Genomic DNA, 24802 nt, shown 5'->3' on the forward strand with positions numbered 1-24802 from the left:
CGGTGCGGATTTGGCTGCGGATCCGCAGCGGATTGGTCGCTGCGGATTCGTATCAGTTTTCCATCACGTTTACAGTACCACGTAAACCTATGGAAAACCAAATCCGCTGTGCCCATGGTGCGGAAAATACAGCGCGGAAACGCTGCGTTGTATTTTCCGCAGCATGTCAATTCTTTGTGCAATTCCGCAGCGTTTTACACCTGCTCCATAATAGGAATCCGCAAGTGAAATCCACACAAAAAACACTGGAAATCCGCGGTAAAGCGCAGTGCGTTTTACCTGCAGATTTTTCAAAAACTGCGGAAAAATCCACACAAATCCGCAACGTGAGCACATAGCCTTAAGGTTGGAATTAGGGGTAAGACTAGGGTTAGGGGTGTGTTGGGGTTAGGGTTGTGGTTAGGGTTGGGATTAGAGTTAGGGGTGTGTTGGGGTTAGTGTTGGAGTTAGAATTGAGGGGTTTCCACTTTTTAGGCACATCAGGGGGTCTCCAAATGCGCCACGGCGCCACCATTGATTCCAGCCAATCTTGCGTTGAAAAAGTAAAATGGTGCTCTCTCCCTTCCGAGCCCCGACGTGTGCCCAAACAGTGCTTTACCCCCACATATGGGGTACCAGCGCACTCAGGAGAAACTGATCAACAACTTTTGGGGTCCAATTTCTCCTGTAACCCTTGGGAAAATAAAAAATTGCGGGCTAAAAAATTATTTTTGAGGAAAGAAAAATGATTTTTTATTTTCACGGCTCTGCATTATAAACTTCTGTGAAGCACTTGGGGGTTCAAAGTGCTCACCACACATCTAGATAAGTTCCCTTGGGGGTTTAGTTTCCAAAATGGGGTCACTTGTGGGGAGTTTCTACTGTTTAGGCACATCAGGGGCTCTGCAAACGCAACGTGATGCCCGCAGAGCATTCCATCAAAGTCTGCATTTCAAAACGTCACTACTTCACTTCCGAGCTCCGGCATGTGCCCAAACAGTGGTTTACCCCCACATATGGGGTATCACCGTACTCAGGAGAAACTGGACAACAACTCTTGGGGTCAAATTTCTCCTGTTACCCTTGGGAAAATAAAAAAAATCAGGGCTAAAAAAAATTTTTTGAGGAAAGAAAACGTATTTATTATTTTCACGGCTCTGCGTTATAAACTTCTGTGAAGCACTTAGGGGTTTAAAGTGCTCACCACACATCTAGATAAGTTCCCTTGGGGGTTTAGTTTCCAAAATGGGGTCACTTGTGGGGGGTTTCTACTGTTTAGGCACATCAGGGGCTCTGCAAACGCAACTTGACGCCCGCAGAGCATTCCATCAAAGTCTGCATTTCAAAACATCACTACTTCACTTCCAAGCCCCGGCATGTGCCCAAACAGTGGTTTACCCCCACATATGGGGTATCAGCATACTCAGGAGAAACTGGACAACAACTCTTGGGGTCAAATTTCTCCTGTTACCCTTGGGAAAATAAAAAAATCAGGGCTAAAATTTTTTTTTTTGAGGAAAGAAAACGTATTTATTATTTTCAAGGCTCTGCGTTATAAACTTCTGTGAAGCACTTAGGGGTTTAAAGTGCTCACCACACATCTAGATAAGTTCATTTGGGGGTCTAGTTTCCAAAATGGGGTCACTTGTGGGGGGTTTCTACTGTTTAGGCACATCAGGGGCTCTGCAAACGCAACGTGACGCCCGCAGAGCATTCCATCAAAGTCTGCATTTCAAAACGTCACTACTTCCCTTCCGAACCCCGACGTGTGCCCAAACAGTGGTTTACCCCCACATATGGGGTATCAGCGTACTCAGGAGAAACTGGACAACAACTATTGGGGTCAAATTTCCCCTGTTACCCTTGGGAAAATAAAAAATTCAGGGCTAAAAAAAATTTTTTGATAAAAGAAAAATTATTTTTTATTTTCATGGCTCTGCGTTATAAACTTCTGTGAAGCACTTGGGGGTTCAAAGTGCTCACCACACATCTAGATTAGTTCCATGGGAGGTCTAGTTTCCAAAATGGGGTCACTTATGGGGACGCTCCAATGTTTAGGCACACAGGGGCTCTCCAAACGCGACATGGTGTCCGCTAATGATTGGAGCTAATTTTCCATTCAAAAAGCCAAATGGCGTGCCTTCCCTTCCAAGTCCTGCCGTGCACCCAAACAGTGGTTTACCCCCACATATGGGGTATCATCGTACTCAGGACAAACTGGACAACAACATTTGGGGTCCAATTTCTCCTGTTACCCTTGGGAAAATAAAAAATTCTGGGCTAAAAATCATTTTTGAGGAAAGAAAAATTATTTTTTATTTTCACGGCTCTGCGTTATAAACTTCTGTGAAGCACTTGTTGGTTTAAAGTGCTCACTATGCATCTAGATAAGTTCCTTGGGGGGTCTAGTTTCCAAAATGGGGTCTCTTGTGGGGGAGCTCCAATGTTTAGGCACACAGGGGCTCTCCAAACGCGACATGGTGTCCGCTATCGATTGGAGCTACTTTTCCATTCAAAAAGTCAAATGGCGCGCCTTCCCTTCCGAGCCTTGCCATGCGCCCAAACAGTGGTTTACCCCCACATATGAGGTATCGGCGTACTCAGGAGAAATTGCCCAACAAATTTTAGGATCCATTTTATCCTGTCGCCCATGTGAAAATTAAAAAATTGAGGCTAAAAGAATTTTTTTGTGAAAAAAAAGTACTTTTTCATTTTTACGGATCAATTTGTGAAGCACCTGAGGGTTTAAAGTGCTCACTATGCATCTAGATAAGTTCCTTGGGGGGTCTCCTTTCCAAAATGGGGTCACTTGTGGGGAAGCTCCAATGTTTAGGCACACAGGGGCTCTCCAAACGCGACATGGTGTCCGCTAACGATGGAGATAATTTTTCATTCAAAAAGTCAAATGGCGCTCCTTCCCTTCCGAGACTTACCATGTGCCCAAACAGTGGTTTACCCCCACATGTGAGGTATCAGTGTACTCAGGAGAAATTGCCCAACAAATTTTAGGATCCATTTTATCCTGTTGCCCATGTGAAAATTAAAAAATTGAGGCTAAAATAATTTTTTTGTGAAAAAAAAAGTACTTTTTCATTTTTACGGATCAATTTGTGAAGCACCTGGGGGTTTAAAGTGCTCACTATGCATCTAGATAAGTTCCTTGGGGCGTCTAGTTTCCAAAATGGGGTCACTTGTGGGGGAGCTCCAATGTTTAGGCACACGGGGGCTCTCCAAACGCGACATGGTGTCCGCTAAAGATTGGAGCCAATTTTTCATTCAAAAAGTCAAATGGCGCTCCTTCTCTTCCGAATTCTGCCGTGCACCCAAACAGTGGTTTACCCCCACATATGAGGTATCAGCATACTCAGAACAAATTGGACAACAACTTTCGTGGTCCAGTTTCTCCTTTTACCCTTGGGAAAATAAAAAAAATTGTTGCTAAAAGATCATTTTTGTGACTAAAAAGTTAAATGTTAATTTTTTCCTTCCATGTTGCTTCTGCTGCTGTGAAACACCTGAAGGGTTAATAAACTTCTTGATTGTGGTTTTGAGCACCTTGAGGGGTGCAGTTTTTAGAATGGTGTCACTTTTGGGTATTTTCAGCCATATAGAACCCTCAAATTGACTTCAAATGTGAGGTGGTCCCTAAATAAAATGGTTTTGTAAATTTTGTTGTAAAAATGAGAAATCACTGGTCAAATTTTAACCCTTATAACTTCCTAGCAAAAAAAAATGTTGTTTCCAAAATTGTGCTGATGTAAAGTAGACATCTGGGAAATGTTATTTATTAACTATTTTGTGTCACATAACTCTCTGGTTTAACAGAATAAAAATTCAAAATGTGAAAATTGCAAAATTTTCTAAATTTTTGCCAAATTTCAATTTTTTTCACAAATAAACGCAGAAATTATCGACTTAAATTTACCACTAACATGAAGCCCAATATGTCACGAAAAAACAATCTCAGAATCGCTACGATCTGTTGAAGCGTTCCCGAGTTATTACCTCATAAAGGGACACTGGTCAGAATTGCAAAAAACGGCATGGTCATTAAGGCCAAAATAGGCTGGGTCATGAAGGGGTTAATCAGATTTTTATTTTTGAAGGATAATACCAGACTTGTGTGTGTTTTAGGGTGAGTTTCATGTGTCAAGTTGTGTGTGTTGAGTTGCGTGTGGCGACATACATGTAGCGACTTGTGTGAGATGAGTTTTGTGTGGCGACATGCGTGTAGCAACTATTTGTGTGTCGAGTTGCATGTGACAGGTTAGTGTAGCAAGTTTTGTGCAGCAAATTTTGCGCATCGCGAGTTTTGCGCGTGGCAAGTTTTATGTGTGGTGTGTTTTGAGTATGTGCAAGTTTTGTGTGACGCAACTTTTGCATGTGTTGCAACTTTTGTGCATGTGGCAATTTTTCCACGTGTGCAAGTTTTGCGTGTGGCGAGTTTTCCATGAGGTGAGTTTTGCACGTGTGGCGAGTTTTGCGTGAGCCTAGTTTTGCATGTGGCGAATTTTGCGCTTGGGGAGTTTTGAGTGCCGACTTTTGTGTTTTGACTTTTATGTGGCGAGGCTGGTGTATGTGTGGTGAAATGTGTGCTGAGGGTGGTATATGTGTTCGAGCACGTGGTAGTGTGTGGCGCATTTTGTGTGTGTGTGTTCATATCCCCATGTGTGGTGAGTATCCCATGTTGGGGCCCCACCTTAACAACTGTACGGTATATACTCTTTGGCGCCATCGCTCTCATTCTTTAAGTCCCCCTTGTTCACATCTGGCAGCTGTCAATTTGCCTCCAACACTTTTCCTTTCACTTTTTCCCCATTATGTAGATAGGGGCAAAATTGTTCCATGAATTGGAACGTGCGGGGTTACAATTTCGCCTCACAACATAGCCTATGACGCTTTCGGGGTCCAGACGTGTGACTGTGCAAAATGTTGTGGCTGTAGCTGCGACGGTGCAGATGCCAATCCCGGACATACACCCACACGTACATACATACATACATACACACATACATACATACACACACATTCAGCTTTATATATTAGATCAGTGTTCCCCAACTCCAGTCCTCAAGAGCCACCAGCAGGTCGTGTTTTCAGGATTTCCTTAGTATGGCCCAGGTGATGGAATTGTTGCCTGTCTAGATTATGGAGTTCTCACCTGGGCATTACTAAGGAAATCCTGAAAGCATGACCCGTTGGTGGCTCTTGAGGACCGAACTTGGGGAACACTGCATTAGATTTTTAGGGATCCAGATCTAATTTTTTTTGTGGCGCCAATAGAATTCTAGTTATGGCTCTGAGTCTAGATATACAGACTGCATTTTCAGCACCTAACAACTTGACAATTCCCTTTTTGCCATTCGGCTTTCTCCCAGCCTTAAATGGTTGAATGATGTCATCACTTTTGTTATAGAGCGTAAAATCCCTTCTTCACCATTTATTTACTGCGCTGCATATTTATGTGCCTGTGATCACTGCACTTCTGGCATTTTATTCGTGGACCACATTTGTTGTGAACTCCATTTGTCCCAATGATCTAGAGATGTGCTGTTATGAATATGCTCATCTAACACCTAATTTGTGGGGCCCCTGGAGGAGCTCACATCATTGTGACCACAGGACTACTCCCTGGTTTGATGCGTGTTGATAACCGTTATTGATGATTTGGGTTATTATGAGATTATAGACCCACCTGGAGATAATTCACCATTTGAATAGCAGCCCTCTGGGCCATGTGTCGCTGCCTCACACGGCACAATCTCTTATATAAACAACTGTAAACTTGTACACAGGCTGCCTGCAGCCATCCATGTATTCAGTGCTGCGCACCCACTTGCTGTGCCGCCTACAGTGCCCGTCTAGTATAACTAATCTGTTTTATTAATAAAGCTTTGCAGTGTAAAAAATTAAAACAAGTGGTACTGTGCAGTGTACTGTATGTAGATAACAAAGCATACTTATTAAACATACTGAATAATGTCAGATACTACCCAGCATATAGAATAAGTCAAGTGGTACTGTGCAGTGTCCATATATACAGAATAAGAGAAGTGGTACTGTGCAGTGTCCATATATACAGAATAGGAGAAGTGGTACTGTGCGGTGTCCATATATACAGAATAGGAGAAGTGGTATTGTGGTATTGTGCAGTGTCCATATATACAGAATAAGAGAAGTGGTACTGTGCAGTGTCCATATATACAGAATAGGAGAAGTGGTACTGTGCAGTGTCCATATATACAGAATAGGAGAAGTGGTACTGTGCAGTGTCCATGTATACAGAATAAGAGAAGTGGTGCAGTGCAGTGTCCATATATAGAATAAGAGAAGTGGTACTGTGCAGTGTCCATATATAGAATAAGAGAAGTGGTACTGTGCGGTGTCCATGTATGCAGAATAAGAGAAGTAGTACTGTGCGGTGTCCATGTATGCAGAATAAGAGAAGTGGTACTGTGCAGTGTCCATGTATGCAGAATAAGAGAAGTGGTACTGTGCAGTGCCCATATATATAGAATAAGAGAAGTGGTACTGTGCAGTGTCCATGTATGCAGAATAAGAGAAGTGGTACTGTGCGGTGTCCATGTATGCAGAATAAGAGAAGTGGTACTGTGCGGTGTCCATATATACATAATAAGAGAAGTGGTACTGTGCAGTGTCCATATATACAGAATAAGAGAAGTGGTACTGTGCAGTGTCCATATATACAGAATAGGAGACGTGGTACTTTGCGGTGTCCATGTATGCAGAATAAGAGAAGTGGTACTGTGAGGTGTCCATATATACATAATAAGAGAAGTGGTACTGTGCGGTGTCCATACATAATAAGAGAAGTGGTACTGTGCGGTGTCCATATATACAGAATAAGAGAAGTGGTACTGTGCGGTGTCCATGTATGCAGAATAAGAGAAGTGGTACTGTGCGGTGTCCATATATACAGAATAAGAGAAGTGGTACTGTGCTGTGTCCTTATATACAGAATAAGAGAAGTGGTGCTATGCAGTGTCCATATATACAGAATAAGAGAAGGGGTACTGTGCTGTGTCCATATATACAGAATAAGAGAAGTGGTACTGTGCAGTGTCCATATATACAGAATAAGAGAAGTGGTACTGTGCGGTGTCCATATATACAGAATAGGAGAAGTGGTATTGTGGTATTGTGCAGTGTCCATATATACAGAATAAGAGAAGTGGTACTGTGCAGTGTCCATATATACAGAATAGGAGAAGTGGTACTGTGCAGTGTCCATATATACAGAATAGGAGACGTGGTACTTTGCGGTGTCCATGTATGCAGAATAAGAGAAGTGGTACTGTGAGGTGTCCATATATACATAATAAGAGAAGTGGTACTGTGCGGTGTCCATACATAATAAGAGAAGTGGTACTGTGCGGTGTCCATATATACAGAATAAGAGAAGTGGTACTGTGCGGTGTCCATGTATGCAGAATAAGAGAAGTGGTACTGTGCGGTGTCCATATATACAGAATAAGAGAAGTGGTACTGTGCTGTGTCCATATATACAGAATAAGAGAAGTGGTGCTATGCAGTGTCCATATATACAGAATAAGAGAAGGGGTACTGTGCTGTGTCCATATATACAGAATAAGAGAAGTGGTACTGTGCAGTGTCCATATATACAGAATAAGAGAAGTGGTACTGTGCGGTGTCCATATATACAGAATAGGAGAAGTGGTATTGTGGTATTGTGCAGTGTCCATATATACAGAATAAGAGAAGTGGTACTGTGCAGTGTCCATATATACAGAATAGGAGAAGTGGTACTGTGCAGTGTCCATATATACAGAATAAGAGAAGTGATACTGTACAGTGTCCATATATACAGAATAGGAGAAGTGGTACTGTGCAGTGTCCATGTATACAGAATAAGAGAAGTGGTGCAGTGCAGTGTCCATATATAGAATAAGAGAAGTGGTACTGTGCAGTGTCCATATATAGAATAAGAGAAGTGGTACTGTGCGGTGTCCATGTATAGAATAAGAGAAGTAGTACTGTGCGGTGTCCATGTATGCAGAATAAGAGAAGTGGTACTGTGCAGTGTCCATGTATGCAGAATAAGAGAAGTGGTACTGTGCAGTGTCCATATATATAGAATAAGAGAAGTGGTACTGTGCAGTGTCCATGTATGCAGAATAAGAGAAGTGGTACTGTGTGGTGTCCATGTATGCAGAATAAGAGAAGTGGTACTGTGCAGTGTCCATATATACAGAATAGGAGACGTGGTACTTTGCGGTGTCCATGTATGCAGAATAAGAGAAGTGGTACTGTGAGGTGTCCATATATACATAATAAGAGAAGTGGTACTGTGTGGTGTCCATATATACATAATAAGAGAAGTGGTACTGTGCGGTGTCCATATATACAGAATAAGAGAAGTGGTACTGTGCGGTGTCCATGTATGCAGAATAAGAGAAGTGGTACTGTGCGGTGTCCATATATACAGAATAAGAGAAGTGGTACTGTGCTGTGTCCATATATACAGAATAAGAGAAGTGGTGCTATGCAGTGTCCATATATACAGAATAAGAGAAGGGGTACTGTGCTGTGTCCATATATACAGAATAAGAGAAGTGGTGCTATGCAGTGTCCATATATACAGAATAAGAGAAGGGGTACTGTGCTGTGTCCATATATACAGAATAAGAGAAGTGGTACTGTGCAGTGTCCATATATACAGAATAAGAGAAGTGGTACTGTGCGGTGTCCATATATACAGAATAAGAGAAGTGGTGCTATGCAGTGTCCATATATACAGAATAAGAGAAGGGGTACTGTGCTGTGTCCATATATACAGAATAAGAGAAGTGGTACTGTGCAGTGTCCATATATACAGAATAAGAGAAGTGGTACTGTGCGGTGTCCATATATACAGAATAGAAGAAGTGGTATTGTGGTATTGTGCAGTGTCCATATATACAGAATAAGAGAAGTGGTACTGTGCGGTGTCCATATATACAGAATAGGAGAAGTGGTATTGTGGTATTGTGCAGTGTCCATATATACAGAATAAGAGAAGTGGTACTGTGCAGTGTCCATATATACAGAATAGGAGAAGTGGTACTGTACAGTGTCCATATATACAGAATAGGAGAAGTGGTACTGTGCAGTGTCCATATATACAGAATAGGAGAAGTGGTACTGTGCAGTGTCCATGTATACAGAATAAGAGAAGTGGTGCAGTGCAGTGTCCATATATAGAATAAGAGAAGTGGTACTGTGCAGTGTCCATATATAGAATAAGAGAAGTGGTACTGTGCGGTGTCCATGTATAGAATAAGAGAAGTGGTACTGTGCAGTGTCCATATATAGAATAAGAGAAGTGGTACTGTGCGGTGTCCATGTATAGAATAAGAGAAGTGGTACTGTGCAGTGTCCATATATAGAATAAGAGAAGTGGTACTGTGCAGTGTCCATATATACAGAATAGGAGACGTGGTACTTTGCGGTGTCCATGTATGCAGAATAAGAGAAGTGGTACTGTGAGGTGTCCATATATACATAATAAGAGAAGTGGTACTGTGCGGTGTCCATATATACATAATAAGAGAAGTGGTACTGTGCGGTGTCCATATATACAGAATAGGAGAAGTGGTATTGTGGTATTGTGAAGTGTCCATATATACAGAATAAGAGAAGTGGTACTGTGCGGTGTCCATATATACAGAATAGGAGAAGTGGTATTGTGGTATTGTGCAGTGTCCATATATACAGAATAAGAGAAGTGGTACTGTGCGGTGTCCATATATACAGAATAAGAGAAGTGGTACTGTGCTGTGTCCATATATACAGAATAAGAGAAGTGGTGCTATGCAGTGTCCATATATACAGAATAAGAGAAGGGGTACTGTGCTGTGTCCATATATACAGAATAAGAGAAGTGGTACTGTGCAGTGTCCATATATACAGAATAAGAGAAGTGGTACTGTGCGGTGTCCATATATACAGAATAGGAGAAGTGGTATTGTGGTATTGTGCAGTGTCCATATATACAGAATAAGAGAAGTGGTACTGTGCAGTGTCCATATATACAGAATAGGAGAAGTGGTACTGTGCAGTGTCCATATATACAGAATAAGAGAAGTGGTACTGTGCGGTGTCCATATATACAGAATAGGAGAAGTGGTATTGTGGTATTGTGCAGTGTCCATGTATACAGAATAAGAGAAGTGGTGCAGTGCAGTGTCCATATATAGAATAAGAGAAGTGGTACTGTGCAGTGTCCATATATAGAATAAGAGAAGTGGTACTGTGCGGTGTCCATGTATGCAGAATAAGAGAAGTAGTACTGTGTGGTGTCCATGTATGCAGAATAAGAGAAGTGGTACTGTGCAGTGTCCATGTATGCAGAATAAGAGAAGTGGTACTGTGCAGTGTCCATATATATAGAATAAGAGAAGTGGTACTGTGCAGTGTCCATGTATGCAGAATAAGAGAAGTGGTACTGTGTGGTGTCCATGTATGCAGAATAAGAGAAGTGGTACTGTGCGGTGTCCATATATACATAATAAGAGAAGTGGTACTGTGTAGTGTCCATATATACAGGATAAGAGAAGTGGTACTGTGCAGTGTCCATATATACAGAATAGGAGACGTGGTACTTTGCGGTGTCCATGTATGCAGAATAAGAGAAGTGGTACTGTGAGGTGTCCATATATACAGAATAAGAGAAGGGGTACTGTGCTGTGTCCATATATACAGAATAAGAGAAGTGGTACTGTGCAGTGTCCATATATACAGAATAAGAGAAGTGGTACTGTGCTGTGTCCATATATACAGAATAAGAGAAGTGGTGCTGTGCAGTGTCCATATATACAGAATAAGAGAAGTGGTACTGTGCAGTGTCCATATATACAGAATAAGAGAAGTGGTACTGTGCAGTGTACATATATACAGAATAAGAGAAGTGGTACTGTGCAGTGTCCATATATACAGAATAAGAGAAGTGGTACTGTGCGGTGTCCATATATACAGAATAAGAGAAGTGGTGCAGTGCAGTGTCCATATATACAGAATAAGAGAAGTGGTACTGTGCTGTGTCCATATATACAGAATAAGAGAAGTGGTACTGTGCAGTGTCCATATATACAGAATATGAGACGTGGTACTTTGCGGTGTCCATGTATGCAGAATAAGAGAAGTGGTACTGTGAGGTGTCCATATATACAGAATAAGAGAAGGGGTACTGTGCTGTGTCCATATATACAGAATAAGAGAAGTGGTACTGTGCAGTGTCCATATATACAGAATAAGAGAAGTGGTACTGTGCTGTGTCCATATATACAGAATAAGAGAAGTGGTGCTGTGCAGTGTCCATATATACAGAATAAGAGAAGTGGTACTGTGCAGTGTCCATATATACAGAATAAGAGAAGTGGTACTGTGCAGTGTCCATATATACAGAATAAGAGAAGTGGTACTGTGCAGTGTCCATATATACAGAATAAGAGAAGTGGTACTGTGCGGTGTCCATATATACAGAATAAGAGAAGTGGTGCAGTGCAGTGTCCATATATACAGAATAAGAGAAGTGGTACTGTGCGGTGTCCATATATACAGAATAAGAGAAGTGGTACTGTGCAGTGTCCATATATACAGAATAAGAGAAGTGGTACTGTGCTGTGTCCATATATACAGAATAAGAGAAGTGGTGCTGTGCAGTGTCCATATATACAGAATAAGAGAAGTGGTACTGTGCAGTGTCCATATATACAGAATAAGAGAAGTGGTACTGTGCAGTGTCCATATATACAGAATAAGAGAAGTGGTGCTGTGCAGTGTCCATATATACAGAATAAGAGAAGTGGTACTGTGCGGTGTCCATGCATGCAGAATAAGAGAAGTGGTACTGTGCAGTGTCCATATATACAGAATAAGAGAAGTGGTGCTGTGCAGTGTTCATATATACAGAATAAGATAAAAGGTATTATTATTATTTATTTATATAGCACCATTGATTCCATGGTGCTGTACATGAGAAGGGGTTACATACAAATTACAGATATCACTTACAGTAAACAGACTAACAGTCACAGACTGATACAGAGGGGCGAGGACCCTGCCCTTGCGGGCTTACATTCTACAGGATGGTGGGGAAGGAGACAGTAGGTTGGGGGTTGCAGGAGCTCCGGTGTTGGTGAGGCGGTAGCTCCGGTAGTGGTGAGGAGGTAGAGGGGTCAGTGCAGGCTGTAGGCTTTCCTGAAGAGGTGAGTTTTCAGGTTCCGTCTGAAGGATCGGAATGTGGTTGATAGTCGGACGTGTTGGGGCACAGAATTCCAGAGGATGGGGATATTCGGGAGAAGTCTTGGAGGCGGTTGGGTGAGGAGCGAATAAGTGTGGAGGAGACAAGGAGGTAAGGAGGTCTTGGGAGGACCAGAGATTAAGTGAGGGAAGATGTCAGGAGATTAGTTCAGAGAAACTCTGGCAAAAATTAAGAGACCACTGCAAAATGTTCAGTTTGTCTGATTTTTCTCTTTATAGGTATATTTTTGAGTAAAATGGAAACTGTTCCTTTATTCTATTAACTTCTGACAACAAGTCTCCGAATTTCCAAGCAATACATTTTGTATTTTTTTATGACAAAAAATGGTCAAAAAAAAAAACAAAAAAACCCCAGTGCTTTCAGACCTCAAATAATGAAAAAAAAAACAAGTTCATAATAATTTAGAAACAACAATACTAATGTTTTCACTCAGGAAGAGTTCAGAGATCAATATTTTGTGGAATATCCATGATTTTTAATTACAGCTCTCATGCGTCTTCGCATGCTTTCCACCAATCTTCTGCTTCTGATGCAGAAATGTAAGCAGTTCTTCTTTGTTTGATGGCTTGTGATTATCCATCATCCTCTTGATTACATTCCAGAGGTTTTCAATGGGGTTCAGGTCTGGAGATTGGGCTGCCCATGACAGGGTTTTGATGTGGTGGTCTCTTAATTTTTGCCAGAGCTGTATATGAAAGAGACAGGTTATGGATGGTTTTGCAGGTCGGTATTAGTAATTTGAACTAGATACGCTGAGGGAATTTGAGCCAGCGAAGAGATTTGCAGAGGGGGGAAGCGGAGGAGTAGCGAGGAGATGAATTAGTCGGGCAGCAGAGTTAAGGATGGACTGGAGAGGTGCGAGAGTGTTAGCAATGAGGCCACAGAAAAGGATGTTGCAGTAGTCGAGACAGGAGATGATTAGGGCATGCACAAGCATTTTAGTAGATTGAGGGTTGAGGAAAGGACGGATTCTGGAAATATTTTTGAGCTGGAGGCGACAGGAGGTGGAAAGAGCTTGGATGTGCGGTTTGAAGGACAGGACAGAGTCAAGGTTTGCTCTGAGGCAGCGGACTTCCGGTACGGGGGAAAGTGTGATGTAATTTATTGTGATAGATAGATCAGGTAAGGAAGATCTATGAGATGGAGGAGAGACGATGAGCTCAGATTTGTCCATATTCAGTTTGAGGAAGCGAGAGGATGGGTGGTCCACACCGATTGGGGAATTTTTATCTCAGGAGGTGGGGACTTTTAACCCAGTTACAAAAATGAAGCCAAATATTGGATGATCAACCGCTTCTCCATTAATTTTCTATGGGGCTGCCAGAAAAAAGCCGAGCACAGCACTCAACCACTTTATAGGAAATGAATGGGCTGGCGGTTGAGCAGGCACACTGTTGATCCATTCTACAAGAATAAAAAAAAAAATTCCAGTTGAGAGCAGGTCCCAGTGGTCAGACCTCCTTTGGATAGGTAACTTATTTTTTTCCAAACTACCCACTTTTAAGGAATTTGCACCAATAATCAAATGCACCCTCATAATACACCACAATGAGAAAACTTTTTTTATAGTACATGTGCACCATCTCATTTGTGACAAGTAAATGATGTATTAGTATTAGGCCCAAGCGAGTCCAGTCATGTAACAAAAGCTATAAACTACATGCCGCGCTTGTGAATTGTCCATACATATAAAGCCCAGTGCAGGAGGAAGGTGGAGCAGGACACAACTAATACCCCCAAATATTAATAACATTATCACAAGCTGTAATTATCCACCATAGTTTTTTTTTTAAACTGTTAAATCAACTTTTTCTTGAGGTTGTAAATTTGAAATACCAGTGACAGCGATGATGACATCACAAAGCTCATGACATCACAGACCTCACATGACATCTCAATTGGTGTAGAATGTACGAAGTTCTGCACCAGAGCCATCTTGTATCACTAGGACCTGACAGCTGGAAGCTGACGAGTACAGGTAGGTCGCTGGAGAATATTTACTGTGATGGGGGTATTTAGTGTAACGGGCCTGGGGGAGATTTACTGTGATGGGGGTATTTAGTGTAACGGGCCTGGGGGAGATTTACTGTGATGGGGGTATTTAGTGTAACGGGCCTGGGGGAGATTTACTGTGATGGAGGTATTTAATGTAACGGGCCTGGGGGAGATTTACTGTGATGGGGGTATTTAGTGTAACGGGCCTGGGGGAGATTTACTGTGATGGAGGTATTTAATGTAACGGGCCTGGGGGAGATTTACTGTGATGGGGGTATTTAGTGTAACGGGCCTGGGAGAGATTTACTGTGATGGAGGTATTTAGTGTAACGAGCCTGGGGGAGATTTACTGTGATGGAGGTATTTAGTGTAACGGGCCTGGGGGAGATTTACTGTGATGGAGGTATTTAGTGTAACGGGCCTGGGGCAGATTTACTGTGATGGAGGTATTTAGTGTAACGGGCCTGGGGGAGATTTACTGTGATGGGGGTATTTAGTGTAACGGGCCTGGGGGAGATTTACTGTGATGGAGGTATTTAGTGTAAAGGGCCTGGGGCAGATTTACTGTGATGGAGGTATTTAGTGTAACGGGCCTGGGGCAGATTTACTGTGATGGAGGTATTTAGTGTAAAGGGCCTGGGGGAGATTTACTGTGATGGGGGTATTTAGTGTAAAGGGCCTGGGGGAGATTTACTGTGATGGAGGTATTTAGTGTAACGGGCCTGGGGAAGATTTACTGTGATGGAGGTATTTAGTGTAACGGGCCTGGGGGAGATTTACTGTGATGGGGGTATTTAGTGTAACGGGCCTGGGGGAGATTTACTGTGATGGAGATATTTAATGTAACAGCGAATTATTTATTCCGGGGCTCAGTGTAGGGCAGATATTTTTATTCAGAAGCATTATAATGACACTGCTAATTTTAAGGGCGTCACGAAGGGATGTGCTGCAGGAGACCGGAGAAGATGGAAGTCTGCAGAGACGGCAGTGGATGAGAAAACTCATCATGGAGTCTGGATAAGATGAAGAAGAAAAGAAAGAGAACGACTCCAGAGACAACGTCATCTATCAGGTACCTGGATATAAATGTTTTTTTGTGATACTAATAATAATAATCTTTATTTTTATATAACATATTCCGCAGTGCTTTACAATTTATACTATAATATATTATATAATATATATAATATACTAGCTCTTTCCAGCCAGCTAACGCTTGGCACGCTCATTGCTATCTAATTAACGCTGCTGGTGATTAAACTAAAGTAAATAATGACAACAATCCTACGATTTAGTCGATATTGTTGTTGTCGATCAGCTACTGCAACATTGTCCGGATTTTCCTGCGGCCTGTGAGATGGACCTGACGACTCTTCTTGGCTCATTTTGTTTTGGAGAATGCGGATGCAATTAAATACGTTTACCTTGGCTGAAGTGGTTGAATTACATAGAAAGGAAGTGCTGCGTGTGGTAATGTGTGGGGATGGAGCCTCGTGTGGTAATGTGTGAGGACGGAGCCTCGTGTGGTAATGTGTGGGGACGTAGCCTCATGTGGTAATGTGTGGGGATGGAGCCTCATGTGGTAATGTGTGGGGACGGAGCCTCAAGTGGTAATGTGGGGGGGCGGGATTATGTGTGGTAATGTGGTGGGGGGGTGGGATTATGTGTGGTAATGTGGTGGGGGGGTGGGATTATGTGTGGTGATGTGTTGGGGGGCAGGATTATGTGTGGTGATGTGGTGGGCGGGCGGGATTGTGTGGTGATGTGGTGGGGGCGGGATTGTGTGTGGTAATGTGGGGGGTGGGATTATGTGTGGTGATGTGGTGGGGGCGGAGCTACTGTGCAGGGGGCGGGATTAGCGAGTAATCACGATGCCTCTTATATATAAAGATATATAATATGTTATGATCCTTAGTGGTTGAGGATCACAAATTACTCCAGCTAAGTAACAAACATAGGACAAGCTCTAGGGAGGTGGCAAACTGGACTGACCACAAATCTGAACCTATCCAAACACACTAGAAGTAGCCGGTGAACGTGCCTAAAAATCCTAGACGTCTCGAGCCAGCCTGAGGAACTAACTACCCCTAGAGAGAAAGAAAAGACCTCTCTTGCCTCCAGAGAAATAATCCCCAAAGATATAGAAGCCCCCAACAGATAATAACGGTGAGGTAAGAGGAAGGCACATACACAGGGGTGAAAGCAGATTCAGCAAATGAGGCCCACTAATACTAGATAGCAGAAAATAGAAAAGGGAATCTATGCGATCAGTAAAAAACCCTTACAAAATATCCACTCTGAGATTTCAAGAACCCCCACACCAACTAACGGTGTGGGGGAAGAAACTCAGTCCCCTAGAGCAACCAGCAAGCGAGGAAATCACATTTTAGCGAGCTGGACTAAAAACATAATGAACACTGATAATCAAAAAATGATCAAACAAAAACTTAGCTTGTCTTGGAGAGACTGGGAGCAAGGTAGACACAAGGAATCTGAAGAGCACTGAATACATTGATAGCAGGCAAGGAACTGAGTCTCCAGGTGAGCTAAATAGGAAACCAACCAAGGATAACGAACCAGCTGATGCAGCCAACCTGCAGAAAGACAACACTACACAGTACCGCTTGTGACCACTAGAGGGAGCCCAAAAATAGAATTCACAACAATAATAGGCCTCTCATTGCCTTCCATCTATATATATAATTGTCTAAGGGTTTTTCTGTCCTGGAAATCCCGCGTCTCTGATTGGTCGAGGCCGCCTGGGCCTCGACCAATCAGCGACGGGCACAGTATCGACATAGATGTCATAATGGTTGCCATGGCGACGATGATGTCATAAAGGTTGCCTTGACCAATCAGCGACGGGCACAGTCTGCCGCGAATTCTGGAATCATCATTGTCCATATACTACGGGGACATGCATATTCTAGAATACCTGATGCGTTAGAATCGGGCCACAATCTAGTATAATGGGCTTGTATGGAAGGCAATGCAGGGCCCATTGTACTGTATGGAACACTATGTGGGCCTAACACACTGTATGGAGGACTATATGGAGCCATTCCGTATAATAAAATGGTCTCACATAGAGTTCCATACAGTGTAATAGCCCCAGATAGTGCTCCGTACAGTGTATTGGCCTCACATAGTGAAGGCAATGCAGGGCACATTAAACGGTATGGAGTACTATGTGGGGCCATAATGTTGTATTGAGTCCTATATGGGGCCATTATAATACTATATTGAGCACTTTGTGGTGCAATTATACTGTATGGAAGGTGATACAGGGCCTATTATACTTTATAGAGGACTATGTGGGGCCACTATACTGTATGGAAGACTATGGGGCCACTATACTGTATGGAGACTATGTGAGGCCACTATACTGTATGGAAGACTATATGGGACCACTATACTATCTGGAAGAGGAATATTTGGGGCCCATTATACTGTATGGAGGTCTGTGTGTCTTTCATTATACTGTGTGTGGTTTACAGTTGGGGAATCTTACTGGGATGGGGTCACCACACTTTGCCGTGGGGCAGAGGGGGTAAGGAGGGTACAGTAGGGACACCATTACGTGCATGTGGAGGGAACTGTGGAGGAATTCACTGCGGCAAAGTGTTTGGGGGGCACTTTTTTAGCATCATACTTTATTATCTGCATTATTCAAGGTATTTTATCCTTTGTTATTACTTATTTAAATTTGGCCATTGGGCCATATGTTTTTTACTTCTCTGACATAACATATTATATTATTTAAATATGCTAGGTTGTATTAATTAATTTGTGCTTTGTCCATGGGACAACCCCTTTAAGTTTGTTTCCATATGTAAAGGTTCATTGTTATATTTGATAATAAGGAAAACTTGCTCAATGCTAGACATTTTTTAATAAATTTCAAGTTTTTGAGTTTGACATCGCTGTAATAGAATGTTCAAATTTCTAAACCTGAATTATTTTGTGTTTTTAGACACCCAGACAGTTCGAAGTTGACCGGCCCAGGTAAGTATCTCTTCAGACAATCTTGGGGGCCTGATCACACATTATGTAGCTGAGGGTGTTTGTGGTGAAGTTCAGAACTTTACCATTTACCCCCCACAAAATCATAAAAAACACCTCTGTGTGATGTGTTCACGGCCACGGTTATCAAGGTGAGGCCTTTACATAAATACATTTCTAAGAAATGTCTTTTAGACCTCATTCAGATGTTAAAGATTGTTGTTTGCATCTGAGAAAAAAATTAGACCGCACTGGGTCCAATTTCAATCAATTTTGGTCCAAGTCTCTATTCATAACATCAGTGTGGAAACGGATTTTCTCATATGCAAAAACAAAAAAAAATTGCTGCTACTTACCAGGAACTTGATTTTTATGGAATCCATAGCAGCAATCGAAAGAAAGGGATCCACCCTATCAATGACAGGAAGCCAACAGCTAAAAATAAAAAGGCAACTCCCACTTGCTCCTTCAATGTGGTTTTCAAAAAGTCAAGTAGGAGTCACCGAATTTATCATTATTCTTGTTATCATACATTCACTCAAGCCCATTCTTCATTATGAGAAGAGAAGATTGAGAACCACCAACAACCATAAGTCAGAAAGAGGGAAGAAATAGGGATGCCGTCATGGGTTTCAGGAAAATGTAATTACCGTTAAGTAATTATCATTTTTCCCACCACCCATGACCAAGGAATCCTCTGATAGGCAGGAAACACCCCTGTAAGGTCTTACCCCTGAGGAAAGATCCAAAGAATATCCTAGTTCAACGGAAAGTGCTTAAGGAAAGTAGATTGTGAAAGTTTTAGATATTCTCCAATCAAGATAATGATTCTATCGATTTGCAGATCCAACAAAAAAAGCGTAAACATCAGTAAAAAAGGATTTCTTTAACTGGTTACAACAACATTTTTTCAGTTCCTTATTTTAATTAGATTAAACCAATCTTTTTTTTTTTGCATAATGTTAAGTCATCTTAAGAACCTCAGTGTGAAGGCATTCCTATTGACTTGGAAAAATGTCCCTCCTTTGGCACTTATTGTGTATAATGGCTCCATCGACTCAATTTCCATTGTGTCCATTTTCTGATTTCAACCGGGCGGATGCACTGGTCTTAGAACATTTTCACCAGATGCGATATAACCATGTCTAATATGAAACTCCAATTAGGATAGAGTGGTATATTAATGGTATATCAGCCCCATGTCAGCAAGCCCAGCTTCCACCACCATTAAGAGGGCAGACCAGAATAGTGCTGTCCAACTTGGCACAATCAAGATCATCTTACCACTCCATACCAGGGGGATAGATTTGGACATTAAGAATTTAAATCACTTAGCATCCACAAAACCATCTTGTGACTCCAACTAAGAGTCTAAACTGGACTTACGATGGTTTTATTCAGATTAGAGCAACCATGTCCATCTTGCTCCTCCAACTAGGAGGGTAAACTGAAATCAACTTAAGTGCTGAGCAGATCCATCTTATGACATCAGACCAGGAGGATCAACTGGACTTACACTAATTTTGCTCAGATCAGCCATACGGACCTTACAAAATCCCACTGGATGGATAACCTGGAAACTAAATTGTTAACCAACTTAAATGAAAACAAGTTCAATTTATGACTCCAACAGCGAAAGATTAACTGGACTGACAATAATTTCATTTGGTTTATCAGAACCATGACCAACTTCAACTAGAAGGATAACTGGGACATAGATATTTAACTAATTAAAACATGAAAAAATCCATTCTTAGAATCCTGACACCGGACTTTTATTAGGATTAGAGCAACCATTTACACCGCCTACCAAGAGGACAAACTGGGACATGGGAAGCATATTAAAAAGGTCCGAGTTTAACATCTAAATATGAGAAATTGATTGGAAATTTGTTGGACTCACCAACTACTCTCAGGCCTCTCACACTCAAGAACCAAACCAGACACAAGAGACGGGCGGCCCACCACACCAGACACGAGGCCAGACCCGAGGTGGGCAGCCCACCACACCAGACACGAGGCCAGACCCGAGGCGGGAGACCCACCACACCAGACATGAGGCCAGACCCGAGGTGGGCGACCCATCACACCAGACACAAGGCCAGACCCGAAGCGGGCGGCCCACCACACCAGACACGAGGCCAGACCCGAGGCAGGTGGCCCACCACACCAGACACGAGGCCAGACCCGAGGCGGGCGGCCCACCACACCAGACACGAGGACAGACCCGAGGCGGGCGGCCCACCACACCAGACACGAGGCCAGACCCGAGGCGGGCGGCCCACCACACCAAACACGAGGCCAGACCCGAGGCGGGCGGCCCACCACACCAGACACAAGGCCAGACCCGAGGCGGGCGGCCCATCACACCAAGCACGAGGCCAGACCTGAGGTGGGCGGCCCACCGCACCAGACACGAGGCCAGACCTGAGGCGGGCAGCCTACCACACCAGACACGAGGCCAGACCCGAGGCGGGCAGCCCACCACACCAGACAAGAGGCCAGACAAGAGGCCAGACCCGAGGCGGGCGGCCCACCACACCAAACACAAGGCCAGACCCGAGGCGGGCGGCCCACCACACCAAACATGAGGCCAGACCCGAGGCGGGCGGCCCACCACACCAGACACGAGGCCAGACCCGAGGCGGGCGGCCCACCACACTAGACACGAGGCCAGACCCGAGGCGGGCGGCCCACCACACCAGACACGAGGCCAGACCCGAGGCAGGTGGCCCACCACACCAGACACGAGGCCAGACCCGAGGCGGGCAGCCCACCACACCAGACACGAGGCCAGACCCGAGGCGGGCGGCCCACCACACCAGACACGAGGCCAGACCCGAGGCGGGCGGCCCACCACACCAAACACGAGGCCAGACCCGAGGCGGGTGGCCCACCACACCAGACACAAGGCCAGACCCGAGGCGGGCGGCCCATCACACCAAGCACGAGGCCAGACCTGAGGTGGGCGGCCCACCACACCAGACACGAGGCCAGACCTGAGGCGGGCAGCCCACCGCACCAGACACGAGGCCAGACCCGAGGCGGGCGGCCCACCACACCAGACACGAGGCCAGACCCGAGGCGGGCGGCCCAAAACACGAGGGCAGACATAAGGCGGCAAACCCAAAGTACAAGACATGAGGTCAGCGGCCCAACACAGATGACACGAGGCTGGACCTGAGGCGGGCGGCCCACCACTCCAGACACGAGGCCAGACCCGAGGCAGGTGGCCCACCACACCAGACATGAGGCCATACCCGAGGTGGGCAGCCCATCACACCAGACACGAGGCCAGACCCGAGGCGGGCGGCCCACCACACCAGACACGAGGCCAGACCCGAGGCGGGCGGGCCCACCGCACCAAACACAAGGCCAGACCCGAGGCGGGCGGCCCACCACACCAGACACGAGGCCAGACCCGAGGCGGGTGGCCCATCACACCAAGCATGAGGCCAGACCCGAGGTGGGCGGCCCACCACACCAGACACGAGGCCAGACCCGAGGCGGGCGGCCCACCACACCAGACACGAGGCCAGACCCGAGGCGGGCGGCCCATCACACCAAGCACGAGGCCAGACCCGAGGTGGGCGGCCCACCACACCAGACACGAGGCCAGACCCGAGGCGGGCAGCCCACCACACCAGACACGAGGCCAGACCCGAGGCGGGTGGCCCAAAACACGAGGGCAGACATAAGGCGGCAAACCCAAAGTACAAGACATGAGGTTAGCGCCCATCCACGACACACACTTTAAGCTTCATACTGAGAAAATGAACAAACCCTGCCAAAAAGAATCATAAGTTGATAAATGTGCTACACCCACAAAATTTTGAGCAGGATGCACGGCAGCTGAACTAAGAATTTGGCACACCTTTCTCCATCTTTAAGATTGAAGTGCAAAACACTAAATCTGGACCATTATGTGTGACCATGGCCTCACATCGGTTGCACTTTCTGAACAATCCCTTTCTTGCATATGGACTTGCAGGCAATCAGCAGCTAAAACCACCAGCAATCAGCTGTTTCTGCTTGGAGAAGTAGTGACTTCTCCAGAATTCATTCAGCATTACACGGCCCCCAGTGATGGGATGGGTGACTATGTAATACATGGATCTTCTGAGTCTTCCAGAACTTGATCTGCTCTTTGTATTGGCTCGTCACTGTGGTTAATAGAGGGAGAGCTCCTTTGTTGGGTATTTTTACCATTAATGTTCATAAATCACAGCATTTTCTAACAAAACTTTGCAAAATGCTAGTGTTCTCTGTTGTCAGCAGTTTTGCTGCGGTCAGGAATTCCAGTATGAAGTCCTTTAGTATATAGAGCAGTAGGTAATATGTACTAAAGGAAGGGTCTCTTATAGGAATTTGCCAGACATTGGAAGGATGATTTTTACCTACTAGTCATCCTGTCCTTTACCACTCATCAGTCTTAAAGAGGTTGTCCGGTCACAAGATAGTGTTGTCCTATTATTGTAATTGGTCATCAATGTAAGATAAGTGGGGGTCCGACACTCGGCATGCCTACAAATCAGCTGTTTAGCGCCAACAGTCAACAGCAACTTATCTCTGAGCTAAAAATGTTGAAATTCAACCTGCTGATCCTTCTTATCCTGACATCATCTGTCGGGAGAGAGTTGGAAGGTCCCCCATGCACATGAGGTGGTCGGATGTTCCCTCCAAAATCAGTGAGTCCACCACCTTATCTAATATGTATGGGGGTCTTTAGCTGGCAGAGGGTATATTGTATTTTAGTCTGTAAGAGCAGAGTACCCACTGTACTAGATTGTGAGCTCCTATGAGCAGGTTGCATGTCTTTCTTTCCAGGGTCGGCTCTCCTGAGCTTATAATTATGTACAGCAATATGCAGCAGGACAGACGAGATCCAGGGAGATATCCGATTGCCAGAATTGGGGTCAGGAAGGAATTTTTTCCCCCCCTTAGGGGGGGGTTTCTTCGCCTTCCTCTGGATCTTTGGGTCCAGTGGTTCTCATCAGGTCCACAATGTCCGCAGCAAGTTCTGTGGCCTCCACCGGGCCTGACCTGAGAGTCATTGTGACCTTTTATTTATTAAAGGGCCGGTAATCTTTTCATTACAATGTTGCTTATTGCTATTCCAATTAAACAAAAAAAAATTACAAATAATATATTGTGTCGTGTGTTTTATTTGTGTGCACTTCACCCCTACACAGTGACAATGATGAGAGTGATTGTCGACACTCAATATTACAGACTTGGCTGCTGATCCGGCACGTAATGAAGTGTCTTATCTGTTATATACATGACGGCAGCTGCTGCAGGACCAGGACTATAGGGGGCGCTGTATACAGAGCCCAAGTTACATCACTAATGTTATGGGGGTTGGTCTCTGTAATGGGGTCCTATGTAACACACTACCTGAGAGACTGAAGATGACACAGAATATAGGAGACACAGAAAACTAGGAACATGGCCAAAGAGGGTGCAATAAGAAGCTATAGAGCCCGGGACACAACTAGGGCGTCACTCAGAAATTAACACACTGGTCCATTCACCAAGATCGGCTACAGGAAGTAAAGTAGATACTCAGGAGGGATTTGTGCAAAATTTTGCACCTATTTGAATAATATAGATACAAGATTGTTGTTAAAGGGAATCTGTTAGCAGATTTTTTTTTGTTATGGAATCTGAGAGCAGCATGACGCAGGGACAGAGAGCCTGACTCCAGGGATGCATCACCTACCGGACTGCTTGGTGAAGTTTTGATAGAAACCCTGCTTTCTCTGTTGTAAAAGTAGCAGTGCTCAGAATGTTAAGCCCTGTGTAATCCCACTCACACTCCTGACTGGCAGTTTCCTGTGTACAAGCTGCAAATCAATAGTGAGGACGGGGTTACACAGATTAGCCTGACTGGCCTGCACCTCAGACCTAGTCAGACAGTGATAATCTGCTGCTGATAAAATACTGATTGTTTTGAAACTACAGCACACAGCCCAATAAGTGACACTTCCCCGGAGTCCGGATCCCCTGGTCCACGTCATGCTGTTCTCAGCAAAAACCTGCTGACAGATTCCCCTTAATCGTGTACGTGTCCTGTCTGACATCTCCCAGAGCAATGTCATCAGTATCTCTCACCACCTTTGCAGATGTGAGCGGCGCTGGACTGCCCTTTTATGTCTAATAATTACCTGCAGAGCCGGCCTCCATTAGGCCGGATTCAGAACAGCGGCATTTACACCAGGGGAAAAAAAATACATATTTATGGAAACTGACAGGTTCTCTTTAAAGGGATTTTGGAAGATGGAGAACACCTGAAATGGATGACCTACATCCCTGGTTTCTTCTATTATGACCGGCCATTAATGGGAGAGTATGGAGATGGGACCAGTCGTGTGCAGGCTCCTCACATACAAAGGTTACGAAAAGCTGACGGGGCTGGTATCTACTATAGACTTGCATGTTGTGGGCCGAACACCAACCAGTCCATAAACCTCCTGCAATTGTTAGCCAACCAGAGACAAGTATGAAGCCCCGTGGTCTGTGTGCATTACCAGCATAACCATT

General features: G+C 44.3%; 1 long non-coding RNA gene across 1 annotated transcript in view; it reads left to right on the forward strand.

Annotated features, from left to right (window-relative positions):
- Positions 1–20137, forward strand: part of LOC143765936 (uncharacterized) — a 39299-nt gene extending 19162 nt beyond the window's left edge. The window contains exons 2-4 of the long non-coding RNA XR_013213481.1: positions 14081–14240; positions 15185–15329; positions 18231–20137. This is a non-coding gene — a long non-coding RNA (uncharacterized LOC143765936). The remainder of the gene's footprint in view (positions 1–14080; positions 14241–15184; positions 15330–18230) is intronic.
- Positions 20138–24802: the final 4665 nt, after the last annotated feature.

This window comes from Ranitomeya variabilis, chromosome 4 (assembly GCF_051348905.1).
Source record: "Ranitomeya variabilis isolate aRanVar5 chromosome 4, aRanVar5.hap1, whole genome shotgun sequence".
Taxonomy (NCBI): domain Eukaryota; kingdom Metazoa; phylum Chordata; class Amphibia; order Anura; family Dendrobatidae; genus Ranitomeya; species Ranitomeya variabilis.